Below are 19,828 nucleotides of genomic sequence, written 5' to 3'. Positions count from 1 at the left end.
GGGATAGGGAGGGCAGGAATGATTAGTATGTGAGGTATAATGTAGTGCAAGTAGCAGAACTTCAGTTGAACTGATACTTTTGGAGGATGCATGACATGAGATTGCACTGAAATCTTAAGGTTTCAAAATAACAAAAGCACAGATGAAGGTTTCAATGACAGTTGGACTTAGATAGCGGTGAAGGCAGGTGGTGTCATTAGTTGGGAATGTAAGCAATGGTTCGGAAAGAGAATATATTGAAATTGTATTCGCTTCATCCAACATGATGAAGTGTCACCGGTTCATGATGGAGAAATTAGGGTGCATGAGATATCATTGGAGACACACATGTCATACCTGCTCCTGATAGCTGTCATTACTCCTAACTAGATAAGGCTAATTGTACTTATTGCTGTCATGCAGCAAACGATGTCTTATTACAGAACAAAAGTTCCTCTTATTGCTAAGACTTTCTAGTAGTCTATCCTTTACCACTGATAATTAGACTGGGCCCTAAGACTCAGCATAGAGAGGAGGATTGCCTTTGGAGAGCAGTGCACACAGCAAGGACTGGGGTGCACCATCACTCTGGAAAATGTTCCTTTAATCTGATAAGTGTCTGTCCCTTTTGTAAGTTTCTGTTAATCATCAGTTTGCACTGTTGTTATAGTATCCCCTTCTGAGTCGTAGGAAGATGGCACAATGGTCAATACAGCGTCATAGTCATAGGGATGTACAACACATAAACAAGCTCTTCAATCCAAACCATCCATGCCAACCAGATATCCTAAATCTACCCATTTGGCAGCATTTGGCACATATGGGCCAGTGGGCTGAGGAGTGACAGATGGAGCTTGATTTAGATAAATGTGAGGTGCTGCATTTAGGGAAAGCAAATCTTAGTAGGACTTATACACTTAATGGTAAGGTCCGAGGGAGTGTTGCTGAACAAAGAAACCTTGGAGTGCAGGTTCATAGCTCCCAGAAAGTGGAGTCGCAGGTAGATAGGACAGTGAAGAAGGCGTTTGTACGCTTTCCTATATTGGTCAGAGTACTGAGTACATGAGTTGGGAGGTCATGTTGAAGCTGTACAGGACATTGGTTAGGCCACTTTTGGAATATTGTGTGCAATTCTGGTCTCCTTCCTATCGGGAAGATGTTCTGACACTTGAAAGGGTTAAGAAAAGATTTACAAGGATGTTGCCAGGGTTGGAGGATTTGAGGTATAACGAGGGGTTGAACAGGCTGGGGCTATTTTCCCTGGAGCGTCGGAGGCTGAGGGGTGATCTTATAGAGGTTTATAAAATCATGAGTGGCATGGATAGGGTAAATAGACAAAGTCTTTTCCCTGGGGTGGAGGAGTCCAAAACTGGAGGGCATAGGTTTAGGGTGAGAGGGCAAAGATATATAAGAGACCTAAGGGGCAACTATTTCATGCAGAGGATGGTACATGTGTGGAATGAGCTGCCAGAGGAAGTGGTGGAGACCAGTACAATTGCAACATTTAAAAGGCATCTGGATGGGTATATGAATAGGAAGGGTTTGGAGGGATATGGGCCGGGTATTTGCAGGTGGGATTAGATTGAGTTGCGATGACTGGTCGGTATGGACGAGTTGGATTGAAGGATCTTTTTCCGTGTTGTGCATTTCTATGACTCTATGACATTTCACAACATCTTTCCTATAAAAGGGAGACCAGAATTGAACGCAGTATTCCAAAAGTGGCCTAACCAATGCCACAACATGAATAGCTGCAACATGAATTCCCAACCTCTATACTCAGTGCACCAACCAATAAAGGCAAACATACCAAACACCTTCTTCACTATCCTATCTAACTGAGACTCCACTTTCAAGAAACTCTGAAACCCCACTCCAAGGTCTCTTTTCACAACAACACTTCCCAGGACCTTCCCATTAAGTCCTGCTCTGATTTGACTTCCCAAAATGTAGCACTTCACATTTATCTAAATTAAACTTCATCTGTCACTCCTCAGCCCATGGCCCATCTGATCAAGATCCTGCTGTATTTCAAGGTAAACTTCTTCGCTGTCCATTATACCTTATCTCAAGAATGTGACTTAAAAGAAGTTCTGGGATTTACATATTAATGAACCAAAACCTGCAACCCATTCTAAACGATGAGAGACTTAACAGCAATCTAGGTTTGTTCAATATATCATTTTAATTGCATGACACTGTGATCTTTTGCTGTAGATTCTCTGTCTTATGATCCTTCTCCACGAGTTGCCTGATGAAGGAGCAACACTTTAAAAGTTAATGCTTCCAAATAAACCTGTTTGACTATAACCTGGTGTTAATCAACTAGGAGAAAGTGAGGTCTGCAGATGCTGGAGATCAGCGTCGGGAATGTGTTGCTGGAAAAGCACAGCAGGTCAGGCAGCATCCAAGGAGCAGGAAAATCAATGTTTCGGGGGAGCCTGATGAAGGGCTCCTCCTCGAAACGTCAATTCCCCTGCTCCTTAGATGCTGCCTGACCTGTTGTGCTTTTCCAGCAACACACTCTCAACTATAATCTGGTGTTGTGAGATTCTTAACTTTGTTCACCCCAGTCCAACACCGGCCCCTCCACATCAATATACCTCCAATTTTGATGTCATCTACAAATTTACTAACTATACCTCTTATGTTCAGACCCAAATCATTCATATAAATGACGAAAAGCAGAGGACCCAGCACCAATCCTTGTGGCATTCCACTGGCCACAGGCCAACAATCTGAAAAGCAACCCCCCACCATTACCCTCTGTTTTCTACCTTGGAGCCAGTTCCGCATCCAGATGGCTAATTCCCCTTGTATTCCATGTAATCTAATCTTGTGAACCAGTCGACCATGAGTAAACTTGTCAAACACAATACTGAAGTCCAATAGATCATGTCCAACACTCCGCCCTCAACCACCTTTTCGTTATTTCCTCGAAAACTCAATAAAGTTAGCGTGACACGAGTTCCCATGGACAAAGCCATGTTGACTATGCTTAATCCGTCCTTGCCTTTCCAAATACGTGTAAATCCTGTCCCTCAGGATTCTCTCCAGCAATTTGCCCACCACCAATGTCAAGCTCACCGGTCTATAGTTCCTGGCCTCTTCCTTACCACCTTTCTTAAATAATGGCACCATGTTAGGTAACCTCCAGTCTTCCGGCACTTCACCTGTGGCTATTGATGATACAAATAAGAACATTGAAGATTGCCAAAAAGCTGAAGAAAACAAGATGAGAGTGCAAGTCGAGACTTAAATCAGAGCTGCAGCCAATTCTTATCTACAGCATCAGTATTCAGCGTCTCATTCTCTCAACGTTTGCGTCAGTTGGATATTTGCCTCTAATATTTTCTGAAGTGAATAGCCTTTTACAGAAGACTGTACACGAATGGTGTTTAACTTGACCCAACCTGTGTTGCATGATTCATGCTAAGTAAGTTAATGTACTGGAAAAGCCACAGCACCTGATGATTTGTTGACATAGAAACCGAAAGTATAGCTGCTGTTGCTTCATGTTGAAATTAAATATTGGAAACATTTAATCACTCCTGTGTCAGAATTATGACAACTTGGATTTACGTAAGCATCTGTATGGTAACTAAATATCCCAGGGCGTGTCACAGGTGCAGTTAAGTCTGAGTATGTGTATTTTGGAGAAGTTAGGTTTTGAAGAGGAACTTACATTAAGGCCTGAAGAAACATATGGACAAGGAACAAGTGTAGGTCATTCAGCCCTTCAAGCCTGTTCTGTCATTCAGTACCACCATGACTGATGTTTCCTCATCTCTATCTTAAATGGGCAATTCCTTATCCTTCCACCTTATTTACAGCATCTGTTGCTCTCGACGTGGTCTCCACTACATCAAAGAGACCGAGTGCCAACTTGTGGAGCGTTTCAGGGAACATCTCTGTCACATGTGGATCTTGGTGACCCACGTGTCCAGAAAGAGAATGAGAGGGAATGTTAATCCTTTGCACATCCATCCAGTCAATTCCCTTCACCATCATATATGTTTCAATTAAGTCACCTCTGACTCTTCTAAACTCCAGAGGATACAGGCCTAGCCTGTATTGCCTTTTTTGCCTTTCATCAAAAGGTAATCAGCTCATTCCCAGTATTAGTCCAGTAATCCTTCTTTGAACTGATTCAATACATATTAATATCCTTCTATATACATATGATGTGGAAGTGCTGGGGTTGGGCTGGGGTGGACAAAAGTCACACGACACCAGGTTATAGTCCCATAGGTTTATTTAAAACCATAAGCTTTTAGAGCACTGCTCCTTGGTCAGACGAAGTGTACAGTCACAGAATATATAGCACAGAGATAATAGCAAGACAATCCCAGGTAATTAAGAAAGTCGACAGTTAAGTACAAACAGTGTGAGCAGAGTGTTGACAGGCTGAAGAACAAGTCTTTGCAGGTACAGAAGGTGTGAGTGAAGTGTCAACAGCTGAATAACAAGTGAAAGTTTCACCAAAGAACTGAGTAATTAAGTTAACTGATCAGTTAGCTACCTGATGAAGAAGCAGCGCTTTGAAAGCTAGTGCTTCCAAATAAATGTCCATTCCAGTCCAACATCAGCACCTCCACATCCTGATTAATTAAGGCAGAGTGATCATTACATATAATCTAAAGTAAGATGGTGCTCAAGACAAACCATTACTTGTTACTTGTGTGAGATCCTTGTCAGGTGAATCTGATATCCACTCATGTGATGCCAGCCAATTGGTCTGTCTCTAGCACCATCTTACTTTTATCTATAATTATGTCTATCTTAATTAATCTGTTCATAAGTCATCCCTTCACTTGTTATTCAGCTGTTGACACTTTACGCACACTGTTTGTATTAATCTAGGTAAAAATAATGACTGCAGATGCTGGAAACCAGATTCTGGATTAGTGGTGCTGGAAGAGCACAGCAGTTCAGGCAGCATCCGAGGAGCAGCAAAATCGACACTTCGGGCAAAAGCCCTTCATCAGGAACACAGGCAGAGAGCTTGAAGCGTGGAGAGATAAGCTAGAGGAGGGTGGGGGTGGGGAGAAAGTAGCATAGAGTACAATAGGTGAGTGGGGGAGGGGATGAAGCTGATAGGTCGGGGGGGAGGGTGGAGTGGATAGGTGGAAAAGAAGATAGGCAGGTAGGTATTAATCTGTTGATTACCTGCAAAGACTTGTTATTTAGCCTGTCGACACGCTATTGTCACTATTTGTACTTATTTTTTATGATGTGAAGGAGCCAGGTTGGACTGGGGTGTACAAAGTTAAAAATCACACAACACCAGGTTATAGTCCAACAGGTTTATTTGGAAGTACAAGCTTTTGGAGCTTATTATAAGTTCTGTGTCCGATGATCCTGCCCCACCAATTACCTGACGAAGGAGCAGCGCTCCGAACGCTTGTACTTATCTGTTGACATCCTTCATTGCCTGGAATTATAGGTTGACATGGGAAGTGTCTGGCAGGTGAGGAGGTGTGAAGAGTTTTTGCAGGGGTGGGAGGGAAGGAGCTTGGTTTAATGCAGGAATGTGCTTCATTTTGGAGCTCATTTAAAAGCGAGAGTGAAAGGACAGAGCATCATGGCTGGCCTTTGAACAGTCCACCTCTGCACCCAGCAGCCTTCAAATTCTTTCAGGAGAGAATCAATTCCCCAAATTCCTCATGTACACTGCTCCAACCACCTACCTAACTATTCCTCCCACGCTGGCAGAACCTGGAACCATGATTAGACTGTTCGGGGTACTTTGAACATGGGAACACAATACTGACTTTGAACTGAAGCATCATTGATTCATAATTGTCAGATCAAAATCCTGGATTCCCATACTCAACAGCATAATGAGTGTACCTATGCCACACAAATTACAGCAGTTCAAGGCATCGGCTTGCCATTGTTTATTGATTCTTACATGGGATATAGACGTCATTCGTAAGATTTGTTGTCCATCCCTAATTGTCCTTGAACTGAAGCTTAGTAGGTCATTTCAGAGGACAATCCAGAGCCGACCACATTGCTGTGGGTTTGAAATTACCTCTAAGTCAGACCAAATAACTGCAGCGGATTTCTTTCCTGAAAGGATGGATTTTGCAATAATCGACAGTAGTTGCCATGATCACCATTATGGGGACTAGCTGAGTCATTCAGATTTATGAATGAAACCTTTAGACTCCACGAGGTGCTGTGGCAAGGTTAGAACTCAGGTCTTCCCAGAGCATTAGCTGGGGTTTCTGGATTCATCTTCCAGTGACATTATCAAGATACCCGAACAAGTGGTAAGAGCAAACAACCTGCATTCAAACAGCATCTCGCATGCGATTAAACATTGACCAAACTTCAGAAATTGCTTTAAGAAGACAGATTGCAGCTGCCAAGTTGTACATACCATTGCCTCACAAAAAAAAAATGAGACCTGTTAATCTGTGATAGTGGTGTTGACTAAGGGAGAATATCAGCCAAAAGACAATTAGAGAACTTTCACTATGTCAATTAGAGAATTGATATAGTGAAATAATGGCAGGTGCCGGTGGTGTCGGCAGAGTTTGATGAGAGAAATGTGAAGGAATTCTGTGTGAAGTACTGGGTGGATTTCCTCCAGTAAGTGCATACAAATTGGCATTCTGCCTGATCGAGTTGGCAAACTTTGCCGACAATCAATGCTCCCCACACCACTCACCGGCCTTCCCTCGCAATGAGTGTTTTCAGTGTTAATCACAAGTGCACAGGCTTCCAGTATCCAGCTCGTTATCACTGGCACAGCTCACTTGTCTATGAGAAAATCCTCAGACAAATACATTACCCCAGACTGCTTGAGCGGAAATTCGCAGCTTTGCAGTTGATGTTAGATTTCAGCAGCACACATACGGCAACAGTGGAGTGTAATGTCTGTAAGGAGGGCGAGGCAGGTAATGTGACACCAGCAATGAAATGCTCGTCATCTCAGAGACCGCAAATGCCCTGGGCTTCTGTGTGGTGCAGATTCCATGACGAAACAGAGGTTCAGAATCAATAACAACCTGAAGGCACTAAAATCAGTCGCTCATTCCCTGTCAGTCAATTCAATTCCCTGAGGATGCAGTTCCTTCCTTCCAGGTGACACATGGACATATTTTGGGAAGGGGAAGGGGAAAGATTCAAGCCGCTGAAGATACTTGACACTTGCTGAAAGAGAATATAATCTGCATAAGTGAAGGCATCAATTAAAATTAGACTCTGAATTAAGAAGAGAAAATGCAGAAAATACTGCTCGGGCTGTCAAGCAGCAAGAAACATCTGTGCACACAAATGCCAGGCAACAATCAGTGCCAATAGATTCCTGATGAAGGGCTATTGCTCGAAACATTGAATCTCCTGCTCCTCGGATGCTGCCTGACTTGCTGTGTTTTTCCAGCACCCCACTCTCGACTCTGATCTCCAGCATCTGCAGTGCTCACTTTTTCTTAGCCAATAGAAGACAATCTAACTACTACCCCTCTCAACATTTCAATTACATTACCATCATTGAATCCCCCACTATCAACATCCTGGGGGTTATCAATGACCAGAAAAATCAGCTGGATGCGCCACATAAACACACTGACTACAAAAGCAGGTTAGGGGCTAGAAACACTGAAGCAAATAATTCACTTCCTGACTCCTCAAGGCTTGTCCGTCATCTACAAAGCCACAAGTCAGGAGTATGATGGAATATTCCCCATTTGCCTGGATGAGTGTAGCTCCACCAATACTCAAGAAGCTTGACACCATCCAGTATGGAACAACCCACTTGATTGGCACCACATCCTCAAACATCCACTCCCTCCATCACCAATACAGTGAGTATTATCCACAAGATGCACTGCAGAAATTCACCAAAGATTCTTAGACAGCACCGTCCCAACCCACAATCACTTCCATCTAGAAGGCCAAGGGCAGCAGATACATGGGAACATCAACTACAATTTCTCCTCCAAGTCACTCACCACCCTGACTTGTAACTATATCACTGTTCCTTCACTGTCGCTGGGTCAAAAACCTGGAATTCCCTCAGTAAGGGCACTGTGAGTCTACCTCTCGCACATGGGCTGCAGCGGTTCAAGAAGATAGCTCACTACCTCCTTCTCAAGGGCAACTAGGAATTGGCAATAAATACTGGCCAGCCAGAGATACTCATATCCCATGAGTGAATAAAATAAAATTTAGCAGCTCTGGTGGCATTTGCATGGAGAAAAGCTGAGGTCTGTGAACATCCTTTCTTCAGTTACACTGTGTGCTGTAGGAAAATAAGAGCAGATATAGGCTATTTGGCCCATCAAGTCTTTGCCATTATTCAACTTGACCATGCATGACCATCTACCTCAGATGCTATTTTTCCAATATTCCCATATCCCCTGAAATCTTTAATATCCAAAAATCTATCAAATCAATGACTTGAGTGGACTCAATGAGGAATGTCCTCAGACATCTGTGGAAGGTATTTTAAAGATTCATCACGCCCCGGATTAAGAAGTTTCTCCTCAGCCTATGGGCAGCACGGTGGCTCAGTAGTTAGCACTGCTGCCTCACAGCACCAAGGACGCGGGTTCGATGCCTGCCTCGGGTGACTGTCTGTGTGGAGTTTGCACCTTCTCCCCGTGTCTGGGTGCTCCGGTTTCCTCCCACGATCCAAAGATATGCAGGTCAGGTGAATTGGACATGCTAAGTTGCCCATAGTGTTAAGTGCATTAGTCAGGGGTATATATAAGGTAGGGGAATGGGTCTGGGTGGTTATGCTTCAGAGGGTCAGTGTGGACTTGTTGGGCCGAACTTGTGGACTTGTTGGACTTGTTTGCATAGTGTAGGGAATCTAATCTAAATAGTCTACCCCATACTGAGTTCTAGAGTCCACAACCAAAGACAACATCCTTCTCCTGTTTTCTGTTGGTGCTTGAAGAATTTTCAAAGCTTCAGTGAGGTCCTCTCCCATTCCTCTAAACTCCAGACAACTTTGGCCCAGTCTCCTCAATCTCCCACATCAACTTGAAAAGCAATAGATGGTTTGCTACTTGAATGCAGTCATGTTGACTGTCACCATAACAACTTCTTTGCCACATATACACATTTCAGAGCAGAATATGTTGCCATATGCCGTGGCAAGTTTGGCAGTGGGAGTGATGCATTTGTCCATAAGTTGTCCAAGTTATTGTGCTTGAAACAGAAAGATGGGGAAAACAAGCAAGGAGGAGAAGACCACAAAAGAATATGACAGGAGAAGTGACTCATAGAATCCCTAGTGTGGAAGCAGGCCATTCAGCATCAGCCCATTGAGACAACACCAACCCTCCGAAGAGCATCCCACCCAGACGCACTACTCCCAACCTATCTCCATAGGCCTGCATTTGTCATGGCTAATCCACTGAACCTGCATACCTTTGGACTGTGGGAGGAAACTGGAGCACCCAGAGCAGACACAGGGAGAATGCGCCTCCTACTTGCCTACCCAGAGTTGACATATGTCTGTTGACTTTTCTATTCTATCTACTATTCAGCAAACCTGGGTGCCATGAGGCTGAAAAATGAACTAAGAGTAACTAGAAACCTGTGCTGCAGTCAGTTCAAAAGATTTGTAAATAAAGCTCCAGGCAGGTACAGAATCTGGTGTCATCTCATATACCTCCCGCAACACTGTTGTGTTTTATTCCTCGTAGGAAGTGGGCATTGCTGGTTGGCCATGTTGAGAAACTGCAGCTAGGGATGGAAAATAAATGCTGGCCAGCCGGTGATTCCAACATCCCATGAGTGAATTAAAAAAACTATAGCTCTGAGCTATAAAACACCATAATATTGAGTGATATATATTTGGCTGGGAGACCAGGAGGAACTCCACTTCCCTTTTCAAACTAATGACATCAGATATTTTACATCCACCTGAAAATGCACACTGGATAAATTTTAATAGTTTGTCTGAAAGATACAGCACGTCTGACACTGCAGCACTCTGTCAGTCCTGCAACAAGAATATCCACCTAGAATACATAGTCAGAAACATGTGCATCAAAGCTCCAGATCTTTGGGGAGCACCACTAGTCATCCTGCCAATCAGGATGGTGATATTCCTTTTGTCCCACATGCATCTTTGACTAATTGTATTTTACTTCCAAGTCCGTGCATTTTTATTTTAGTTAACAAACCTAATTCCAAACAGACAATAACCATAAATATTGCTTCACGCATAACACGAGTGAATAACCCACCACAACCAAAATAAATATTAATTTAAAAAAATTAGTAAATATTATTTTATCTCCACAAGGAGCAAATAATAGGAGTCAACAAAATTAAACTCAAACTAATGTTCAGACTTTCAGTTCCAATAAGACATCTATATCTAAAATAAAAATCAGCTAGGGTTTTCTTTTTACAGGTATTGATGAGCTTATGAAGGTAGGTTTTCTCAATTGGACCTCAGGTCAATAGTTTAGTCAGATACTGCACGATGTTCAGCTCCATACACATGCTCTGTGTTGTCTGGTTCATGTTGAACATAGCATGAAGAACTTGTGGGCATGGGACTGGGTGAACAATTAGACATAGAATTTTACAGGACAGGAGGCCACTTGACCCATCATGCCTGTACTGGCTCCTGTAGAGCTTCCCAACCAATTCCATTCTCCATCCCTATCTCCATATTTATCACTTTTAAATATATATATTCAACAAGTGTGGTAAGGAACTTTAAAAGGGATGCAGCTGCCTACAGGGATCAAATACTGGTAGCCATTATATAATATTTTTAATATTCAAAAACTATGTCAGATTAAAAGATAGCAGTATCACCTCAATGTTGTTTTTAATTAAATGCCTGACTATTTTATAATCACTGCAAACAAACAACATTAAATTCTAATTATGTGTCAAGAAAGCAGAATTGAGCTTGCAAAGAGATAGCTTATGGTGTTCGTTTTGAACATACAGGAGTGGTTAACACATCAGATCACTACAGCTCTGAGTGAAATAATGAAGATGACATATGGATGACGTCAGAACAGATAATCCAAAAAATGTTTCCACCTGACAATTCAAGTGGTTTAACAGCTCCCAAATTATTTTCCCAGCAGAAAAATCTCTCAGGAAGGAGTCATTGTGTCATAGAGATTTCGAATTTTAGAATTTGGCTTATTGTGATGTGTACTCAAGTTACAAAGAACAGGACTACAGTGAAAATGTACAATGTTGCCAACGCACCACACCTTCCTAGGTACAAAGTACACAGGTAGAAATCGTAGGTCCACAAAATTGAGAAAATAAGGAAAGAAAGTGACGCGACATTACAGATATACATAGTATAGTTATGAAAATCAGAAATAAAGCTAAAATAATAGACATTCCTGTCTTTCTATAATGGTTTCCATGTGGTCTGCCTGGGCTCCACTGGTTCCCAACCTGTAGCCATCTTCACTCCCGGCCCACTGACCCTGGTCTGCTCTGGGTCCTGCTGCCTGTTTCCGTTTACAGATCTGCAGCACTGAAAAAGGTCCTTCGGCCCATCGTGTCCACCCCAGTCAGAAACGACCACCTAACTGTGCTAATCCTATAACTGGGGCACAAGTGGAGTTACAATACCACTCCGTAGACCCAAATTAGGACGATTTCTAGTGTTGATGACCAACACTGCGTATGTAGGGGCGATTGGAATGATTTCGGCAGATAGAATGGATGCTTTTGATGGGCAAATGGGGGAAATCTCACAAAGTGAAAAAGGAACAGGATGAGATGAAGCAAAGTGGAGTGACAAAACATAATCATGTTGGGCCAAAAAGCTGTTTCTGGGCAGTTCAGTTATCTGATAAAGCATTCAATTTGGCTGACATGAAAGCATCTAACAAATATTTCTGTTCCCCTTTGAGGAAGATTTTCCAGAAATACAACTCTTCATACCAACGCTGCTGAGACATGCTCAGCATCCTCAGTTCCAAACTAAAATGTATTGCAATGAAAACCTTCGCAACTGGGATCGGCATGGGAATGAGGGGACAATTACCTTCAGGCAAAATTTCATGGAAGTCATGAAAAATATTCAAGAGAATCTGACCCGTACTCCCCTCATTTTATAGCCTGCAATGTTTGTTCTTCGTATGGGCTTGGGTTCTGTCAGTAAGTAACTTGCTGGCATTTAAAAGGGATAGTGTCTTCCAAATCAAACAGTTTTGGAGAATCCTTCAGCGTGATTACAGTACAGTGAGGGCCAACTGCACAGGATTGAAAATGTGAAGGCTCATCTGCCATCAATCACAGATTTATAGCGGTATGATTAAATTAAACATACATGGGAGAGCTGCAGTGCAAACTGCCAGATGCGGTTTTAATGCAGAACTTAAAATAAATGCCTTGGATGAGCCAGAAGGGAGTCAGAAGGAGAGCTGCTAGACTTGATTTTTTTTGCAGCTGAGCATTAACTGAAACTTGCTGGGCAAATTCTCCAAAGATTACCAAAAGCCAATTGTTTTAAAGCTGCTTCAGTCTGCCATATCATCCTCAGCCCAGAACGTCGAACGTGCCATTCTCTGATCAGAGTTGTCAAAACAACTTATTGTGGGTAAAATATGCCAGAAAATGCTCAATCAGCGACCCTCAAAAGCTGGCAACAATGGCAGCTTGCGCCGAAATGTGACCCTGTCCGTAAGCGAGTGTGGAGAACTCACAAAGTGAAAATCCGTGTGACCTCTGCAGCGAGAGATGGAACATTGAGCTGAACCTGCCTGGGTTGGGAAGTAAGACAACCATGCTCCGACTGGAAGAGCACCGAGACAGAGAGGCTTCAGGAGAGAATAAGGGTTGTTGACCATCCTTGATTGTCTTGACATCGCCAAGAACGAAATGAATTTTAAATAAGCATCACTTTACATCTACACTCAAGCTGACAGCAGCTTGGCAGCATTCAACAATTAACTTGGCAGCAGGCCAGAGAGACTTGGAAGAAATGCTGTTTTGACAGAAATACAATATTTCCAAAGCAAAACAAAAACAGATTAACTAAATTAATTACATATTCCCCAAAAAGAAGCAAGTCCCAAAACAATTTAAGCAATGCAAAGCAAAGATAAAATCTTGGCAGGCATTAATAACACTAATTCATAAATTCTGCATAGACAACTTCAATGACAAAGTGTCAAAGCGGTGGACAAAGGGCAAGAATATTCATGGATGGGTAAAGTTCTCGCTTTGGGGGGGGTGGTTAGGACTCGGGTGGGTGGGGGTGTTTGAAGCCCTGGGTGCAGGACATTAAACAGGACGAAAACCCACTATCAGGCTGCTCACCTAATGACCTCATCAAGCCCCTGTAACTAGTGGAATAACAGCATGCCAGTGATGGTCACTATGTCCTCTGCTAGCCCATCCGATCTTATATCCCACTCCCTCACAGCCTGCTCCTTGGAGAGCATTAAATTCCACCCAAAGAGTAAAAAAAGAGTGAAAATTATCCTTCCAAAATAGTGTGGTTATTGGATCTGTCCAAATGGTTATTAGCTAAAAGTAACAAAGGATATGAGGAATGAATGGCCCACTTCTCTTTCCCCATTTGTTTCCTGTTCCCAAGATTTTGATTCCTCTTTTCATTTTCCGCTCACATTTCTGGAGAATATTTTTCTTGAATCATTTGTTCGTGGGATGCGGGCACAGTTGGCTAGGTGAGTAATCAACAACATGAAGCCACGTTCACTCTGCTTGATCATTTGCATTTCTGTTTGCTCAGTTGTTACATCCTTTATATCAGACTTTCACATTTTCCTTACAGAAAGTGTTTGTGTTTTTTTTGGTCTCTCTCTTTCTCAAACAAAGGTGTTGCATTGGCAGCCCTCTAGAAATTTTACAGAAGCTAAGGAACCTTAGAAGATTACTACCAGCGCATGAACTACCTCCAAAGCAACTATTAAATCCTCGGATGCAACCCATCAGGTGTAGGAGACTTATCAGTCTTTACAATAGAACATAGAACATAGAACAATACAGTGCAGAAAATGCCCTTTGGCCCTCGAAGTTGCGCCAACCCGTGAACTAATCTATGCCCATCCTCCTACACTATCCCATCATCATCCATATGTTTATCCAAGGACTGTTTAAATGCCCCCAATGTGGCTGGGTTAACTACATTGGCAGGCAGGGCATTCTATGCCCTTACCACTCACTGAGTAAAGAAACTGCCTCTGACATCTATCTTAAATCTATCACCCCTCAATTTGTAACTATGCCCCCTGTACAAGCTGACGCCATCATCCTTGAAAAAAGACTCTCACTGTCCACCCTATCTAATCCTCTGATCATCTTGTATGTCTCTATCAAATCCCCCGTCATCATCTTCTTCTCTCCAATGAGAACATACCCAAGTCCCTCAGCCTTTCCTCATTAGACCTTCCCTCCAGACCAGGCAACATCCTGGTAAATCTCCTCTGCACCTTTTCCAATGCTTCCACATCCTTCCAGTAATGGGGCAACCAGAACTGTATACAATATTCCAAATATGGCCACACTAGCATTTTGTACAATTGTAACATGACATCATGGCAGCGGAACCCAATCCTTCTGTCAATGAAACCTAACACACTGTATGCCTTCTTAACACCACTATCCACCTGGGTGGCAAATTTCAGGCATCTATGTACATGGACACCAAGTTCCTTCTGCACAGCCACACTACCAAGAATCTTTCCATTGACTCAGTATTCTGCCTTCCTGTTATTCTTCCCAAAGTGAATCACCTCACATTTATCTGCATTGAACTCCATTTGCCACCTCTCAGCCCAATTCTGCAGTTTATCCAAGTCCCCCTGCAACCTGTAACATTCTTCCACACTGTCTACCACTCCACCGACTTTAGTGTCATCTGCAATCTTACTAACCCATCCACCTATTCTTGCGTCCAGGTCATTGATAAAAATGGTCCCAAATCAGATCCTCGTGGCACACCACTAGTAACTGGACTCCCGGCTGAATATTTTCCATCAACCACCACTCGCTGCCTTTTTACAGAAAGCCAGTTTCGAATCCAAACTGCTCAATCACCCTCAATCCCATGCCTCTGCATTTTCTCCAAAAGCTTATCATGTGGAACCTTATCAAAGACTTTACTGAAGTCCATGTACACCATGTCAACTGTCCTACCCTCATCTACATGCTTGGTCACCTTCTCAAAATACTCAATGAGGTTTGTGAGACATGACCTCCCTTGATGAAACCGTGTTGACTATCTCCAATCAAATTGCTGCTTGCTAGGTGGTTATAAATCCTATATCTTACAAACCTTCCAAAACTTTTCTTACAACAGACATAAGGCTCATAGGTCTATAATTACCTGGGTCATCTCTACTGCCCTTCTTGAACAAGGGCACAATATTTGCAATCCTCCAGTCCTCTGGTCCTAAACCTGTAAACAATAACGTCTCAAAGATCAAGGCCAAAGGCTCCACCATTTCCTCCCTAGCTTCGGGAATCCTCAGGTAAATCCCATTTGGCCCAGGGGACTTATCTACTATCACACCTTCTATGATTGATATCACCTCTTCCTTACTAACCTCAATCCTTTCTAGTCTAATAGCCCATATCTCAAACTTCTCCTCTACAATATTCTCCTTTTCCTGAGTGAAAACAGATGGGAGATACTCGTTTAGCACCTCTCCGATCTCCACAAGGTCCACACACAACTTCCTACTTCCGTCTCTGACTGACCCTATTCCTATCTTAGTCATCCTTTTATTCCTCACATACCTATAGAAAGCTTTAGGGTTCTCCTTTATTCTACCTGCTAAAGACTGCTCATGTCCCCATCTTGCTCTTCTTAACTTTCTCTTTACATCCTTTCTAGCTGACCTGTAACTCTCCATCGCCTCATATGAATCATCTTGTTTCAGGTTGCTACTGTTAGTGGGCCTTTAAATTATTCTTGCCAGTGCGTTCTTCCACTTTTTATTTTTTATCTCCACCCATATGGATTCTTTGCCTTCGATTCAAGAGCATTTCTTGCTATTGTTCATACTCCATCCCATACTAACAATGCTACCCCAACACCTTTACCTACTTGTCTGTCCTACACCCCGAATACTTGGTTCCCAAAAGAAAAGAAGTAGGAACAAGAGTAGGCTATTTGACTTCTCGAGCATAGTTTGCCATTCAACAGGATCTCCTTATAACCATATCTCTATAATAACTATAAGATCACACCCATTAACCTGTATTTGTGCTGTTAATTTATTTATTTTGGTTGGTACACAATGTGCATTCAAGTTATCATTTTTTCTCTCTTTTAACCCAATTTACTGCTGTTTTCTATCTATGCACACTCAAAGGTACACACAATATTAGCCCTCTGATTGTTAGCAATAGGGGATCATATTGTTAGTGAAAATCAAATTGAGATGTTTGATTTGTTCTTGTTGGAGATGAAGGGATCTGGCCTGAAACATTGTTTCCCTGCTTCTCGGATGCTGCCTGACCTGCTGTGCTTTTCCAGCAATACCCTCTCAACTTTGTTGGAGACAGTCAGTACCTAGCACTTGCATTTCATCACACAACATGAAAGCAGGCCATTTTTCCCATTGAGTCCACACTGACCCTCCAAATGACATTCCACCCAGACCTACGTCCCTACCTTTTCCCTGTAACCCTGCACTTTCCACAGCTAGCCCACCTAGCCTGCACATCTCTGGACACTATAGGTAATTCAGCATGGCTAATCTACCCTAACCTGCACATTTTTGGGCTGTGGGCGGAAAGCCATGCAGGCATGGGGAGAACATGCAAAAACTACATGCAGACAATTGCCTAGGGATGGAACTGAACTCTGGTCCGTAGTGCTGCAAAGCAGCAGTGCTATCCATCGAGTCACTATGTCATTTAATGGTAGCAATTGGCCACTTATTGGGCCATGTCTCAATGTACTTCAGATCTTGCTGCATATGGACATATGTATCACATGAGTTGGAAATGGTGCTGATTGTTGTGTAATCACCAGTGAACATCCCCACTTCTGACCTTCTGTAACATCTCACTGGGGTAGCATGCTGGAAGTGAAGCCCAGTTATTCCTGGACTTATCACAAGTTAAAAAGAAGTTTCAAAATTCACAGAATCCTCAAATTTTCGTGTCTTTTCATCTGAGGTTGACAGAAATCATGAAGCAGATTTCTGTATACACACATACACACACACACACACCCAGACAGGGAAAATGCATGGCTTTTATGAATGGACGAAGAGAAAGTGAGTACTACAGATGCTGGAGATCAGAGTTGAGAGTGTACTCTCAACTTTTATGGATGGAGGAAAGACCAGGAAGGAATCTGCTGAGATGGTTCTTGTGATCAGGCACTGCTCGTCAAGTGGTTTGCAGGAGGCACGGGGTGACTGGTTCACACTTATAAAGGTCTCTGACTTATTAAATGGCTGACAGCAACACCTGAAAGAAAATAAACTGATTTTTTTAGGCCTTTTACTGTAGAGGACACAGAGACCTCCTGAGCTAGTGGAGATCTGATGGTTTCTCCCCATCTTGTTTGCAACACTGGAGCTGTTTAGTTGCCCAAGGATCAATCACATAGTTCTTGGAAGGCACAAGGTTTTTGTTATCAATAATTGGTTAGCAGTCCACAGACCAAACAGTTACTTCCTGCTGGCTGATTTTCCACTTGTATATACACTTGACTCCTAATCATCTATACTTTCTCTTACTACTGCTTGAACTAGCAACTGTGTACACTGCACTTACAAAGAGCAACTCTGAACTAGACTCTGTGCAATTGGAGTGAGCAACAAAACTGCTGGCAGAGCTGGTGACACATTTTCTGTGAAGAAGTTAAAAAGTACAATTGCCCAGCACTGCCAGCATGGGTTATACACTTACTCTCCAGGGGGTAGCTTTTAGCCATGATTTTGTGACTTAGATGCAAGAGTATCATGTCTGAACCAAGATGGACATCTTTTCTGTGCTGACTGTTCACATGGTAAATCCTGATATTGACATTTATAATGGAAGTTGCTGATGTAAATGTCACATTATAATGACACACTCCTGCCATTTGTGGCACAAACACTTCAATATTGAATCTCTGCTCCTCAATCTATACTTCAAAGAAATTCCTGTCTTCCAAACAGCTCTACATTCTTCCTAATTTGCTGCAATTTTTTTACAATATGTAAGTGTGATAAATTGAGAGAAATATAGAAATGACCATATGTATAATGATATTGGTATTGAAAGATATCTCCACGTGTTGGGATACTTATACTGCAGCCTTCTTTAACCTGAAGCCTACAATTGTTCTTCATTCACTGTACGTGTGATACCATGGGAGTTTGACTAGTTACATCAGGTTATTAGATGAGATTAGATTACTTACAGTGTGGAAACAGGCCCTTCGGCCCAACAAGTCCACACCGACCCTCCAAAGAGCAACCTACCCAGGCCCATTCCCCTACATTTACCCCTTCACCTAACACTACGGGCAATTTAGCATGGTCAATTCACCTAACCTGCACATCTTTCGACTGTGGGAGGAAACTTGAACACCCAGAGGAAACCCATGCAGACACGGGGAGAATGTGCAAACTCCACACAGACTGTTGCCTGAGGTGGAAATTGAACCCGTGTGTCTGGCGCTGTGAGGCAGCAGTTCTATAACAACTCTGCCACTGAAACTGAAAACAAACCTAACTTTTCAGATAAAAACAACAGTGGCTTAGATATCAGGTTGACTATTCTGGACTCATAATTGCAGCAAATAGATAAGGCATTGCCAGCAATTTATAACATAACAAAAAACCTGCCTCAATAGTAACGACAGATATAGAACATAGAAGAATACAGCGCAGTACAGGCCCTTTGGCCCTCGATGTTGCGCCGATCCAAGCCCACCTAACCTATACTAACCCACTATCCTCCATATGCCTATCCAATGCCTGCTTAAATGCCCATAAAGAGGGAGAGTCCACCACTGCTACTGGCAGGGCATTCCATGAACTTACGACTCGCTGAGTGAAGAACCTACCCCTAACTTCAGTCCTATATCTACCCCCCCTTAATTTAAAGCTATGCCCCCTTGTAATACCCGACTCCATACGCGGGAAAAGGTTCACACTGTCAACCCTATCTAACCCCCTAATCATCTTGTACACCTCAATCAAGTCACCCCTAAACCTTCTTTTCTCTAATGAAAACAGCCCCAAGTGTCTCAGTCTTTCCTCATACGATCTTCCTTCCATACCAGGCAACATCCTGGTAAACCTCCTCTGCACCCGTTCCAGTGCCTCCACATCCTTCCTATAGTATGGCGACCAAAACTGCACACAATATTCCAGATGCGGCCGCACCAGAGTCTTATACAACTGCATCATGACCTCAGGACTCTGGAACTCAATTCCTCTACCAATAAAAGCCAGTACGCCATATGCCTTCCTCGCCGCACTATTTACCTGGGTGGCAACTTTCAGAGATCTGTGTACATGGACACCAAGATCCCTCTGCTCATCCACACTACCAAGTATCCGACCATTAGCCCAGTACCCCATCTTTTTGTTATTCTTCCCAAAGTGAATCACCTCACATTTAGCTACATTGAATTCCATTTGCCACCTTTCTGCCCAGCTCTGCAGCTTCTCTATATCCTGCTGTAACCTGCCACATCCTTCCTCACTGTCAACAACTCCTCCGACTTTCGTATCATCCGCAAACTTGCTCACCCAACCTTCTAACCCCTCCTCCAGGTCATTTATAAAAATGACAAACAGCAATGGTCCCAAAACAGATCCTTGCGGAACACCACTAGTGACGGCACTCCATGAAGAAACTTTGCCATCAACTATTACCCTCTGTCTTCTTCCATCCAGCCAATTCCTAATCC

The 19,828-nt window shown here is 42.9% G+C and overlaps 1 protein-coding gene and 1 long non-coding RNA gene across 3 annotated transcripts in view; one reads left to right on the top strand and one right to left on the bottom strand.

Moving 5' to 3' along the window:
* The window catches only part of LOC148152002 (uncharacterized), a 333,843-nt gene that overhangs the window by 50,871 nt on the left and 263,144 nt on the right, over nt 1-19,828 (top strand). The gene's annotated exons all lie outside the window — the stretch shown is intronic.
* The window catches only part of LOC122557185 (15-hydroxyprostaglandin dehydrogenase [NAD(+)]), a 93,037-nt gene that overhangs the window by 51,661 nt on the left and 21,548 nt on the right, over nt 1-19,828 (bottom strand). The gene's annotated exons all lie outside the window — the stretch shown is intronic.

This window comes from Chiloscyllium plagiosum, unplaced genomic scaffold (assembly GCF_037043375.1).
Source record: "Chiloscyllium plagiosum isolate Xiang-an unplaced genomic scaffold, Cpla_swu_hap1 HiC_scaffold_2, whole genome shotgun sequence".
Taxonomy (NCBI): domain Eukaryota; kingdom Metazoa; phylum Chordata; class Chondrichthyes; order Orectolobiformes; family Hemiscylliidae; genus Chiloscyllium; species Chiloscyllium plagiosum.
This window is presented reverse-complemented; position numbering and strand designations above follow the sequence as displayed.